Source organism: Bubalus bubalis, chromosome 17, assembly GCF_019923935.1.
Source record: "Bubalus bubalis isolate 160015118507 breed Murrah chromosome 17, NDDB_SH_1, whole genome shotgun sequence".
Classification (NCBI taxonomy): domain Eukaryota; kingdom Metazoa; phylum Chordata; class Mammalia; order Artiodactyla; family Bovidae; genus Bubalus; species Bubalus bubalis.
The window spans coordinates 22,352,479-22,366,151 of NC_059173.1; positions in this window are offsets into that span (position 1 = coordinate 22,352,479).

Consider the following 13,673-nt stretch of genomic DNA (forward strand, 5'->3'; position numbering starts at 1 on the left):
TGCCAGCATCATCTGTGGCATTTTGGCAAATGTCACTCCTTGTTATCAGGATGAAAAGGGGTGTCTCGATGGCAGTAATGACATGTCCTAAAAAAATGCCCCACCCCAAGCATGATCTTTCACTGGGCCCTACAGACATCATTGGAGGAATGAAGCGTCAACCTGGGAATTGGAAATCAATTTGGAAATTGATTTGTAATCAAATTGATTGGAAATCAGTCAGGAAATCAAATCTGCAGAATGGCAGGTTTCAAAAATGAGCCTGAACACTCTCTCAGATGTCCACTCCCCGCCCTGCTCCCGACTCCCATCACACTTTGGGTGGTTGTTTCCCACTAACAACACACTCGTCTTCCCGGAATGAGGAGGAAGGAACCACAGCCCCCAAAGCCTCTTCTCAGATCTTAATATGCATGTATGTGGTTTAGTAAAGTCAGTTTCTGAAAGAGAATGAAAAAAAAAAAAGTTTGAAATGAGGGCTAGTAAAAGAATAAACCCTTTAGATTTAGATTTCTGTGTGTGCAAAATGCAAACATTGTATTTGCAACATTTGATATGGAAATGCTTAATACCTGTTAGTTTCTTTATCGTTTGATACAGCTGAAATCAGTTACTAGGTAATTTCTTTATGGTTTGATACAATTTATATCAGTTACAGAGGTAGTTTCTTTATGGTTTGATATGATTTAGATCAGTTACAGAGGTGTTTTGTGTTTGCTTTAAACATTTTTTTTCCTAAACTCAAAAAATGTGCAGAGACATTCTAACCCAGTTGTAGTGTTTATAGTCTCATCTAAGAGTCAAGATGATGAGGACATTATCCCCTTTGCCAAGTGGCAAGTAACAATTCCTGTCTCATAGGGTAATTATTCTCCTTGTAAGAAAGCAACGATGTCATCAACTGACAAACTGGACATCTTCACATTACATATTATTGTTGCTCAGTTGCTAAGACCCCATGGACTGCAGCACATTAGGCTTCCTTGTCCTTCACCATCTCCTGGAGATTGCTTAAATTCATGTCCATTGAGTTGGTGATGCTATCCAACCATTTCATCTTCTGCCACCCCTTTCTCCTCCTGCCTTCAATTTTCCCTAGCACCAGGGTCTTTTCCAGTGAGTCAGCTCTTCGCATCAGTTGGCTAGAGTATTGGAGGTCAGTTGTTCAGATGAAACCTTTTATCTTGAGGACTATGATCTCTTTAGGTGTTGCAGAAACTGAGGTCAGTTTATACATCTATGCTGCCCATTGGAAGAAAGCACTTTACAGAGAGATGGGTTTTGCTTTGGGATTCAGGGTCCATGTGATGTTGGCCTTTACACCCCCTTGACAGCATTACTTCTCTAAGATGCTTTAAGTCACTTGTGACCTGACACTTCTTTCTTTACCTCCAAAGAGCATGGACAGCATTTCATTTTTCCATGATAAGGTTGGAGCTGAAGTAATCTATTTTATAGTTACCTCCTTTAGAGGAATCTGAGTCACCAAATGAAATAACCCAAAATGCCAGGGTAGACACTTCCCATATGATGCCATTTCTTCACTTAGAGATGCTTCCCTGAAGAATATACCTTTTTTTCTCCTTGCTGTAATCACTGTAGTATCTTCATTTTACCCTTATATTCCCACATAGTGTGAGCATGCTTTATTCCCATAAATATTTTAGGCTGGCAAGGGTCACATGCCTCCAGGTTCTTAACAATTTAATTTGCCATTCTGGTTGGTTTAATTTACTATTCCCCTGGGCGAATCTGTAAGTTTGCATTGGATCTGCTATCTATCATACCAGCTACTCTGAAGCAGGGAATTGTTCAGCACCACCAGCCCATGTGCTGTAAGATGCCAGGACTGGCAGACAGAGGGATCCAAGTACTTCCTCTGGTCACAGACCACTGAGTGGGGGATTCCCTTTCTGTAGTTGACTTCCACTGGGAGAATTTTTCTGGACTTCTAGCAAGGACATTAATTTAAAACCCAACCCATTGCTCGGCCCCCATGACAGTCCATGTTCTAGACACATCATTGAGGGTCGAAGCAAACACCCAAACTAAGAAAGATAAGGGCTGAGAGTGGAGCATGAAATAGGAAGTGATCAAAGCCAGGAAAAGAGAAGTAGCTCTAAGACACTGTGAAAGACACTCCCTTGCACATGAGTATTATACAGCAGATCCATCCTCTTGGAGAGACCCACATGAATCTCCTGCGGCAAACCATTTTTTCATTGCTGCTTATCTATTGCTTGTGTCTAGAGGGCATGCTGTTTGCTCACCACTTATGGTGTTGTGTTTTGTTTTCTGCAACACGTGGCATGTGGAATCTTAGTTCCCCAACCAAGGATCCAACCCACATCCCCTGCAGTGCAATCATGGAGTCTTAACCACTGGGCCGCCAGGGAGGTTCTTGCTCATGATTTAAATCCTCAGCCATCTGGTCCCAGCCCCGGATTCTTCTTGGGTGGATCCGATCTGAGTTGCAGAACACAGGCAGGAGGCCAAACCCACACCACCCAGCCAGTTCTGCACTTTTGGGTGGCTTCAAGGCATTTGGAAAAAAAAAGTGTAATCTATTTCCCATTTTTCTGAGTTGGATTCTTGTTTCCTGGTATACATCAGCTATTATAAACAGAGCGTGCCATCACAACACTGCGTCTCTATACCTTTTCCATTGGGTAATGAACCTGTCTCACAGTACCCACGGCTTCCAGAATGATCTGTTGTGTCTGTTCCACAGTGTATTTAATGTACCTGTAAAGGCACTTCCAAACTGTTTGAAAATGAAGAAATAAAACATTCTGGATGATTCCTTGTCATCGTAAAACAGTCCATTGGTAGGCTCCAAGAAATTATCCCATCCTCAAATAGTTGTTCAAAAGAAGATATTAAGAACTCTTTATGTTCTGCAGCAGTCTTCAAGGTCTTGAAGACAGTCATTGGCTGAGAATTTCAGAATTAGAGACAAGCATGGCAATTTTTTTTATTTTTTATTTTTTGGCTGCACCATGTGGCATGTGGGATATTCCCCAACCAGGTATCAAACCCCCACCTGCTGTGCTTAAAGGTGAAGTCTTAACCACTGGGCCACCAGGGAAGTCCCAGATAGTTTTAAGTGGCAAGATTAGCAACGGTATTGAAGTTGATACTTCCTAATAGTTTTATTTTTTCATAAAACACAGGGAGAGATTGTATTTTTTTCTACTTTTTAGTTTACCAGAATTTTAAGACCATCTCTGACCTAGGAACTTTGTCTCTTTCAGCAAGAATCAGAAAGTAATTTGTATGGTACAGGTTGTGGAGTCTGTCAGTTGGATGAATAACATCTCTTTCTGCGTGCATTGGGAAGGTGATCAGAGAGGCAAGGAATGGAACATAATTATTGTCACTGTTACTCCACATGGGTCAGATCTGCCCAGGGGAGAGATTCCTTCCTGTTTAATTGGGAATTGCTAGCCCTTGAAGTTCTTTTGAGGAATACGAGCTTTACTAAACTGAAGGATCCTAATACCCTAATACACTAATGAGGTCTTCCGTCCTAACATTTGTCTGCTTCTCAGGGAGGCTCCAAACTTCCTGTCCAAAATGCAAGGATCAGAAGTCCAGATATGACCTCAGGAGACCCACCCCGGCCCTAGGGCAGTCCTAATCCCCATACCCAGACTCTCAAGTACAAAGAGGAAATTACCAAACCCAAAATGACTATTCAGTTCAGTTAAGTTCAGTTGCTCAGTCGTGTCTGACTCTTTGCGACCCCATGAATTGCAGCACCCCAGGCCTCTCTGTCTATCATCAACCCCCGGAGTTCACTCAAACTCATGTCCATCGAATCTGTGATGCCATCCAGCCATCTCATCCTCTGTTGTCCCCTTCTTCTCCTGCCTCCAACCCCTCCCAGCATCAGAGTCTTTTCCAATGAGTCAACTCTTCGCATGAGGTGGCCAAAGTACTGGAGTTTCAGCTTCAACATCAGTCCTTCCAATGAACACCCAGAATTGATCTCCTTTAGGATGGACTCGTTGGACCTCCTTGCAGTCCAAGGGACTCTCAAGAGTCTTCTCCAACACCACAGTTCAAAAGCACCAATTCTTCAGTGCTCAGCTTTCTTCACAGTCCAACTCTCACATCAGTACATGACCACTGGAAAAACCATGGCCTTGACTAGACGGACATTTGTTGGCAAAGTAATGTCTCTGCTTTTGAATATGCTATCTAGGTTGGTCATAACTTTCCTTCCAGGGAGTAAACGTCTTTTAATTTCATGGCTGCAATCACCATCTGCAGTGATTTTGGAGCCCCCCAAAATAAAGTCTGACACTGTTTCCACTGTTTCCCCTTATAGACACATTTAAATGCCTGCAAGACAATATTATGCTTGCTTCATTGAGAAGTTTAGAACCCATAAAATTTTCATGACTTTTGAAAACAATTCACGGGTGAGATAACTTTCCGAGAATTTCTGAAGGTGGGACGGTGATCACCAAGAAATATAGCCAGTTGTAAATAATGATGAGTTGCTTAAAGCTAATACTTTCAGAGGTGAAATAATAATTTTATCAAAGAATCACAGGTCACATTCACACATGATTTTATCATAAATGTTCAAGATGACTTGGAATGAAACCTCTAGATGGAAGTACTTTGGTGATGGTCGGGGTGAGGATGTGGGAGGAGGCGGGTGGCACAGGAGGTGTCTACTGAACCCTTGAGAGAACCCTATTTCCAGGAACCAACCATCTGGAATATTCTCTTCCGGATGATGAGGTTTGGGTTCAGAGAAGACACAAGCCTTAAGAGACCAATTAGTAAATTATGAAACTAAGGATACATTGTATCACTTCACATTTTATCTGACTACATGTAATAATGAATCTGTAGTTGGAAAATTATTAAATACTCTTTTAAAAACCTATGTTACCTTAGCCTGCAATATTCTAGATATTAAAATCACCAGTATGCTTTACTTTATAGTAACATAAAATTATAGGTCAAAACAAGAAAACTCCAGATTGAATTCCACATCAAGGGCAATATTTCCAGTCACATGAAATGACCCATGAAAAGCCAAAATAACCACTCACTTGACTAACATAACAGTAAAGGATCATAATGTTAACTTTGTTACTGGGTCTTGGAGACAGCAAAGAGGGACTAAAACTCCATGTCTACAGGTTCCTGATACTTTCCGGAACAGAGGGAGCTGGTAGTAGTGGTTTGGGGTGGGGTCCTTACGGGCAGGTAAAATTGAAATAGTGTACCAGGTTGAGGGAACACAACATGCCAAGGCAGGAAGATCCATGTGCTTGGACCCTCAGGGTCAAGGGACCCTGGTTGGTTGGGGGAGCTTCATGGCCAAGCATAGACGCTGAATGACGATTCTCATGAATCAGGATTTTCGCAAAGCAGGTAAGAGATGTAACCTAGTTGTTTTTTTTTTTTTTTTTAAATAAACCTGAGGGGTGGCTAAGGGGGCTTCCCTGATAACTCAGTTGGTAAAGAATTTGCCTGCTAATGCAGGAGACCCTGGTTTGATTCCTGGGTCAGGAAGATTCCCTGGAGAAGGCAGAGGCTATCCACTCCAGTATTCTTGGGCTTCTCTTGCGGCTTAGCTGGTTAAGAATCTGCCAGCAATGTGGGACACCTGGGTTCAATCCCTGGGTTGGGAAGATCCCCTGAAGAAGGGAAAGGCTACCTACTCCAATATTCTGGCCTGGAGAATTCCATGGACTGTATAGCCCGTGGGGTCGCAAAGAGTTGGACACAACTGACCAACTTTCACTTTACTTCCAGTGGCTAAGACTCTAAGCTCCCGATGCAGGGGACCTGGGTTTGATCCCTGGTTGGGGAACTAGATCCTTCTTCATGCTGCAACTGAGACCAGGCACAGCCAAATAACTAAATAAATAATTAAAATATATAAATGTTTTTTCAAAAAACAAACAAGACATACCAGGTACACACAGGGCTCTAGGTTTGGGTCTGGCATGCTAGGATATTTCTTTCTCTAAACTGTTCATAGACTTCTAAAGATGGGAAATATGGGCATAAGCTGCCCAAATTCTGGAAAGTTCTAAATGAAAAAAAGTATTGTTGGGCTAGGGCTTCCTTGGTGGCTCAGATGGTAAAGAATCCGCCTGCAATGTGGGAGACCTGGGTACAATCCCTGGGTTGAAAACAACCTCTGAAGGAGGAAATGGCAACCCACTCCAGTATTCTTGCCTGGGGAATTCCATGGACAGAGGAGCTTGCTGGGCTCCATGGGGGTCGCAAAAGAGTCAGACATGACTAGGCAGCTAACACACACACACAATCAACAAGACAAGTTTGGGTTGTAAGGCAGTAACCTCTTAATGCAGCATTTCTTAAGTGTGTTGCAATAAAGAAACTTGGCAAGATCAGATGGTGGGGAAAAGGGAAACAAATTTAAAAACTTGAACACATATACAAACATACACAAAAAATCATTCCAAGAACATATCCTACCACGAGAAATGCTTTTTAATCCTCCCCCTTGAAAATTTTCGGACTACATTTAAGGTTTTGAGAAGTCTGCTTATAAAGAAACATTTCATGTATTTCAAGTATTCCTCAACCTCATTTTCCATAAGTCACTCCCTTTAGTTTTCTTTTTTCCTTTTTAATCATTTATTCATTAATTTGATTATTTGCTTAGTTTTGCCTAAAACGTATTAAAACTCTAATGGATTGCATTGTACACTTTGAAAGACCCTTCTTTGGAGCAATCTAGCAATACTGCTAATGCAGATTCTATGTCGTTTTTATGTTGCCAGTGTTCTCAGGAAATAAAGGTAGTGATGCGGTAAGAGGGCTAGGGCAACTGTGGAGGTGAGTGCTGAGTGATTTTAGAACAGCTGCTTCCCTTTTGAGCTGACTCATTCCCTTGCTGTGTTTAAAATACAGATCTGTAATCAGGGAAGCTTTGGGACCTGAGACATATCACAACACCCATCCGTAAGTGAGGGATCTCTAGGGGTGGCTGAGCCCAAGAAACTTTGGGTCCTGCTCAAGCTAAGCAAGATAAGGAAGGTAAATTCTTTCATAAAAATTCGTTTTTTAAAGATTTTTTTGATGAGAATCATTTTAAAAGTCCTTATTGAATTTGTTACAATATTGCTTCTGTTTTGCGTTTTGGTTTTTTGGCACAAGGCATGTAGGATCTTAGCTTCCTGACCAGGGATCAAACCAGCAGCCCCTGCATTGGAAGGTGAAGTCTTAACCCCTGGATGGCCAGGGAAATTCCTAAAAATCCACTTTATAAGAACGAATCTGTCTCATATGGACCCAAACACTAAGATGACATTCACATTAGAAAACTGAAGTCAGCTGCTTTTACTTGCTCTTTGATGTTTATTTATAACCACTGTATTGAGATATAATTTACCTCCCACACTGCTAATTCATTTAAAGCATACTGTTCAGTAGCTTTTAGTATATTCACACTTTCACCAAAATCAATCTTAGAATATACCCACCAGGCATAAAAGAAACCCCGTACCCACCACCAGTTCACTTCCCAAGTTCTCCAACCTACAGGCCCAGGAAACCACTAATCTACTTTTGAGTGTATAGTTCTGGTTTTCTGTACATTTCATGGGAATGGGATCATACAATATTGGGGTTTTGTGACTGACCTCTATCACTCAGAATAATGCATTCAGGGAATTCCCTTGGGTCCAGTGGTTAGGACTCTGGGTTCTTAATACCAAGCGCCTGGGTTTAATCCCTGGTCAGGGAACTAAGATCCTGTAAGCCACAGCCAGGCCAAAAAGAAAAAAAAGACAAGACAAGACTACTGCTTTCAAGGTTGAGCTGTACCTAAACCTTGATACATCTAAAATACATCTCAATACACCCTGATAGACCTAAATATAAAAACTAGAATTTGCAACTTCTCAAAGAAAACATAGGAGAATATTTTTCTGTCAATCTTGGGGTCAGTAAAGCTTTCTTAATCAAGTCACAAGATCATTTAATGTAAGCGAAATGTCAATGATTGACTTCATCAAAACTAAAAACCTGCTTTTCAAAAGACATCATTATGAAAATAAACAGGCAATCCAGAGAGTGGGAGAAAACGTTCTCAAAGCAGGAGACTTATATTCAGAATATACAAAGAATGCCCGAAGCTCCATAAAAAGACAAATAGCACTGTTGAAAATGGGTCAAGATGGGAGGAGCCAAGATGGCGGAGGAGTAGGATGGGGAGAACACTTTCTCCCCCACAAATTCATCAAAAGAGCATTTAAACGTCGAGTGAATTCCACAAAACAACTTCTGAATGCCGGCAGAGGACATCAGGCACCCAGAAAAGCAACCCAACTCTTCAAAAGGAGGTAGGAAAAAATATAAAAGACAAAAAAAGAGACAAAAGAGGAAGGGACGGAGTTCCGTCCTGGGAAGGGAGTCTTAAAAAGAGAGAAGTTTCCAAACACCAGGAAACCTTCTCACTGCCGAATCTGTGCCGAGCTTGGGAAGCACAGAGGGCAACATAAAAGGGAGAAAAAAAAAAAAACAATTAAAAATCGCAGATTGTGAGCCCTACGGTAACTCCCCCAGCGGAGAAGCAGCGCAGACGCCTGCACACGGCATTAGCAAGCGGGGGCTGGGCAGGGAAGCGTGGAGCGGGCTGTGTCCCTTAGAGTAAGAATCGGGCCGAATGTCCTGAGCGCTATCTGAGCGAAATAATTTGGGCTAGCAAACCAGACTGTAGGATATCTACCACGCGAAAAGCCAGCCCTAACCTAAGACACCGCCAGGCCCGCGCACAGAACAAAGGACTGAACAGAGATAGCCGGTTGCAGACCTTCCCCCTCCGGTGACAGGCAGCCAGAGCCGTAAGGGGGCAATTGCAGCCCAAGAGAGACACTATCTATAAAACTGTAAGCAGGCTTCTTTGCTAACTAAAACTTCTTGGGGGTCTGGACGGTCAACATCTGCCTGAGAAGGTGCGCTGGTTTTACACCCAGATAACCGAGTGGCGGGGAGGCGATAGGTCGCAGCATTGGCACCCGCCAAACACATCACCTGAGCTGCTCGGATCTGGGAAGAGCACAAAACGCAGGCCCAACCGAGTCTGCGCCTCTGAGGACTACCCGAGTGCCTGAACCTGAGCGGCTTGGACCTGGGAGCTCAGCCCAGGGCCAGCCTCTGATTGTTCCTGGCGGAACAACCTAGAGCCCGAGCAGTGTGGGCAGGGAGGCTACACGCGCCGTGAGCGGGGGCAGACCCAGTGTGGCTGAGGCACTGCGAGCGCACGCCAGTGTTATCTGTTTGCAGCATCCCTCCCTCCCTCCCCACAGCGCGGCTGAACAAGTGAGCCTAAATTAAAAAAAAAAAAAAAAATAGTGTCCTCCACCATCCCCTTTGTCAGGGCGGGAACCAGACACTGAAGAGACCAGCAAACAGAAGAAGCTATAACAGAGGGAAACGCCTTGGAAGCTACAGACCATAGATTAAAACCCTGTGGTTACTACGGACTACATAGGAAGGGGCCTATAGATCTCAAGAAATATAAGTCAGACCAAGGAACTAGCCAAAAATGAACTGAACCCACAATACTCACAACAAAACCAGAGAAAGACCTAGATATATTTTTACTATTTTTACGATCAATCTTTCTTTCTTTTTTTTTCTTTTTTTAAAAATTTTAAGTCCTCTATTTTCCTTTAATTTTCACTTTTATAACTATTACTTTGCAAAAAAAAAAAAAAGACCCTATTTTTTTTTTCTTCTTCAGCAAACTTCATATATATATTTTATAATTTTTTGACCGTGTTTTGTTTTGCTTTGTTTTGTTTTCTTTTTCTTCTTTTCTTTAACATTGTATTTTTGAAATTCCAAACTCTACTGTAGATTTTTAATTTTAGCCTTTGGTATATGTTATCAATTTTGTACCTATAGTTTTTTTCATAATTTCTGTGACTTTTTTTCCCCCTCTGTTTCTTTCTCTTCTTCTTTTGTATAACATCGTGTATCTGCAATTCCAAACTCTACTCAAGATTTTTAATGTATGCTTTTTGGTATTTGATATCAATTTTGTACATGTATTTTCTTTATAATTTTTGTGACATTGTTTTTGTGGTTTGTTTGTTTTCTCTCTTTATTTTTCTTCTTCTTTTTTTTTAACATTGTATTTTGAAATTCCAAACTCTACTCTAGATTTTTAACTTTTGCTTTTTGGTATTAGTTATCAATTTTGTACCTGTAGTTTCTTTATAATTTTCGCAACCTTGTTTGTTTTTCTTTGTTCGCGTTTTCTTTCTTTCTTTTCCTTCTTCTTTTCTTTAACATCGTATTTTTGAAATTCCAAACTCTACTCTAGATTTTTAATTTTAGCATTTTGGTATATGTTATCAATTTTGTACATATAGTTTTTTTTTTATATAATTTCTGTGACTTTTTTTTCTCTTTTTTTTTCCCCTCTGTTTCTTTCTCTTCTTCTTTTAGATAACATCGTATATCTGCAATTCCAAACTCTACTCAAGATTTTTAATTTATGCTTTTTGGTATTTGATATCAATTTTGTACCTGTATTTTCTTTATAATTTTTGCGACATTGTTTTTGTTGGTTTGTTTGTTTTCTCTCTTTATTTTTCTTCTTCTTTTTTTTTTTAACATTGTATTTTTGAAATTCCAAACTCTACTCTAGATTTTTAATTTTTGCTTTTTGGTATTAGTTATCAATTTTGTACCTGTAGTTTCTTTATAATTTTCACGACCTTGTTTGTTTTTCTTTGTTCGTTTTTTTCTCTCTTTCTTTTCCTTCTTCTTTTCATTAACATCGCATTTTTGAAATTCCAAACTCTACTCTAGATTTTTAATTTTTGCTTTTATGTATTTGTTACCAATTTTGTACCTTTAAGAACCCAATCTTCAGGACCCATTTTTCACTAGGGAACGAGATTACTGGCTTGACTGCTCTCTCTCCCTTTGGACTCTCCGTTTTCTCCACCAGGTTGCCTGTATCTCCTCCCTAACCCCTCTCTACTCTACCCAACTCTGTGAATTTCTGTGCGTTCCAGACGGTGGAGAACACTTAGGGAACTGATTACTGGCTGGATCTGTCTCCCTCCTTTTCATTTCCCCCTTTTATCCTTCTGGCCACCTCTGTCTCCTGCCTCCTTCTTCTCTTCTCTGTATAACTCCATGAACATCTCTGAGCGGTCCAGTTGTGGAGTGCACATAAGGAAGTGACTACTGGCTAGCCCACTCTCTCCACTATTGATTCCACCTCATCTCATTCGGGTCACCTCTAACTCCCTCCTCCCACTTCTCTTCTCCATGTAACGCTGTGAACCTCTCTGAGGGACCCTCACAGTAGAGAAACTTTTCATCTTTAATGTAGATGTTTTATCAATGGTGCTGTATAGAAGGAGAAGTTTTGAAACTACTGTAAAAATAAGACCGATAACTGGAAGCAGGAGGCTTAAGTCCAAACCCTGACTCCAGGGAACTCCTGACTCCAAGGAACATTAATTGACAGGAGCTCATCAAACGCCTCCATACCGACACTGAAACCAAGCACCACACAAGGGCCAACAAGTTCCAGGGCAAGACATACCAAGCAAATTCTCCAGCAACAAAGGAACACAGCCCTGAGCTTCAAGATACAGGCTGCCCAAAGTCACCCCAAAACCATAGACATCTCATAACTCATTACTGGACATTTCATTACACTCCAGAGAGAAGAAATCCAGCTCCATCCACCAGAACATCGACACAAGCTTCCCTAACCAGGAAACCTTGACAAGCCACCTGTACAAACCCACACACGGCGAGGAAATGCCACAATAAAGAGAACTCCACAAACTACCAGAATACAGAAAGGACACCCCAAACTCAGCAATTTAAACAAGATGAAGAGACAGAGGAAAAGCCAGCAGATAAAGGAACAGGATAAATGCCCACCAAACCAAACAAAAGAGGAAGAGATAGGGAATCTACCTGATAAAGAATTCCGAATAATAATAGTGAAATTGATCCAAAAATCTTGAAATTAAAATGGAATCACAGATAAATAGCCTGGAGGCAAGGATTGAGAAGATGCAAGAAAGGTTTAACAAGGACTTAGAAGAAATAAAAAGAGTCAATATATAATGAATAATGCAATAAGTGAAATTAAAAACACTCTGGAGGCAACAAATAGTAGAATAACAGAGGCAGAAGATAGGATTAGTGAATTAGAAGATAGAATGGTAGAAATAAATGAATCAGAGAGGACAAAAGAAAAACGAATTAAAAGAAATGAGGACAATCTCAGAGACCTCCAGGACAATATTAAACGCTACAACATTCGAATCATAGGGGTCCCAGAAGAAGAAGACAAAAAGAAAGACCATGAGAAAATACTTGAGGAGATAATAGTTGAAAACTTCCCTAAAATGGGGAAGGAAATAATCACCCAAGTCCAAGAAACCCAGAGAATCCCAAACAGGATAAACCCAAGGCGAAACACCCCAAGACACATATTAATCAAATTAACAAAGATCAAACACAAAGAACAAATATTAAAAGCAGCAAGGGAAAAACAACAAATAACACACAAGGGAATACCCATAAGGATAACAGCTGATCTTTCAATAGAAACTCTTCAAGCCAGGAGGGAATGGCAAGACATACTTAAAATGATGAAAGAAAATAACCTACAGCCCAGATTATTGTACCCAGCAAGGATCTCATTCAAGTATGAAGGAGAAATCAAAAGCTTTTCAGACAAGCAAAAGCTGAGAGAATTCTGCACCACCAAACCAGCTCTCCAACAAATACTAAAGGATATTCTCTAGACAGGAAACACAAAAACGGTGTATAAATTCGAACCCAAAACAATAAAGTAAATGGCAACGGGATCATACTTATCAGTAATTACCTTAAACGTAAATGGGTTGAATGTCCCAACCAAAAGACAAAGACTGGCTGAATGGATACAAAAACAAGACCCCTACATATGTTGTCTACAAGAGACCCACCTCAAAACAGGGGACACATACAGACTGAAAGTGAAGGGCTGGAAAAAGATTTTCCATGCAAATAGGGACCAAAAGAAAGCAGGAGTAGCAATACTCATATCAGATAAAATAGACTTTAAAACAAAGACTGTGAAAAGAGACAAAGATGGTCACTACATAATGATCAAAGGATCAATCCAAGAAGAAGATATAACAATTATAAATATATATGCACCCAACACGGGAGCACTGCAGTATGTAAGACAAATGCTAACAAGTATGAAAGGAGAAATTAACAATAACACAATAATAGTGGGAGACTTTAATACCCCACTCACACCTATGGATAGATCAACTAAACAGAAAATTAACAAGGAAACACAAACTTTAAATGATACAATAGACCAGTTAGACCTAATTGATATCTATAGGACATTTCATCCCAAAACAATGAATTTCACCTTTTTCTCAAGCACACATGGAACCTTCTCCAGGATAGATCACATCCTGGGCCATAAAGCTAGCCTTGGTAAATTCAAAAAAATAGAAATCATTCCAAGCATCTTTTCTGACCACAATGCAGTAAGATTAGATCTCAATTACAAGAGAAAAACTATTAAAAATTCCAACATATGGAGGCTGAACAACACACTGCTGAATAACCAACAAATCACGGAAGAAATCAAAAAAGAAATCAAAATTTGCATAGAAACAAAT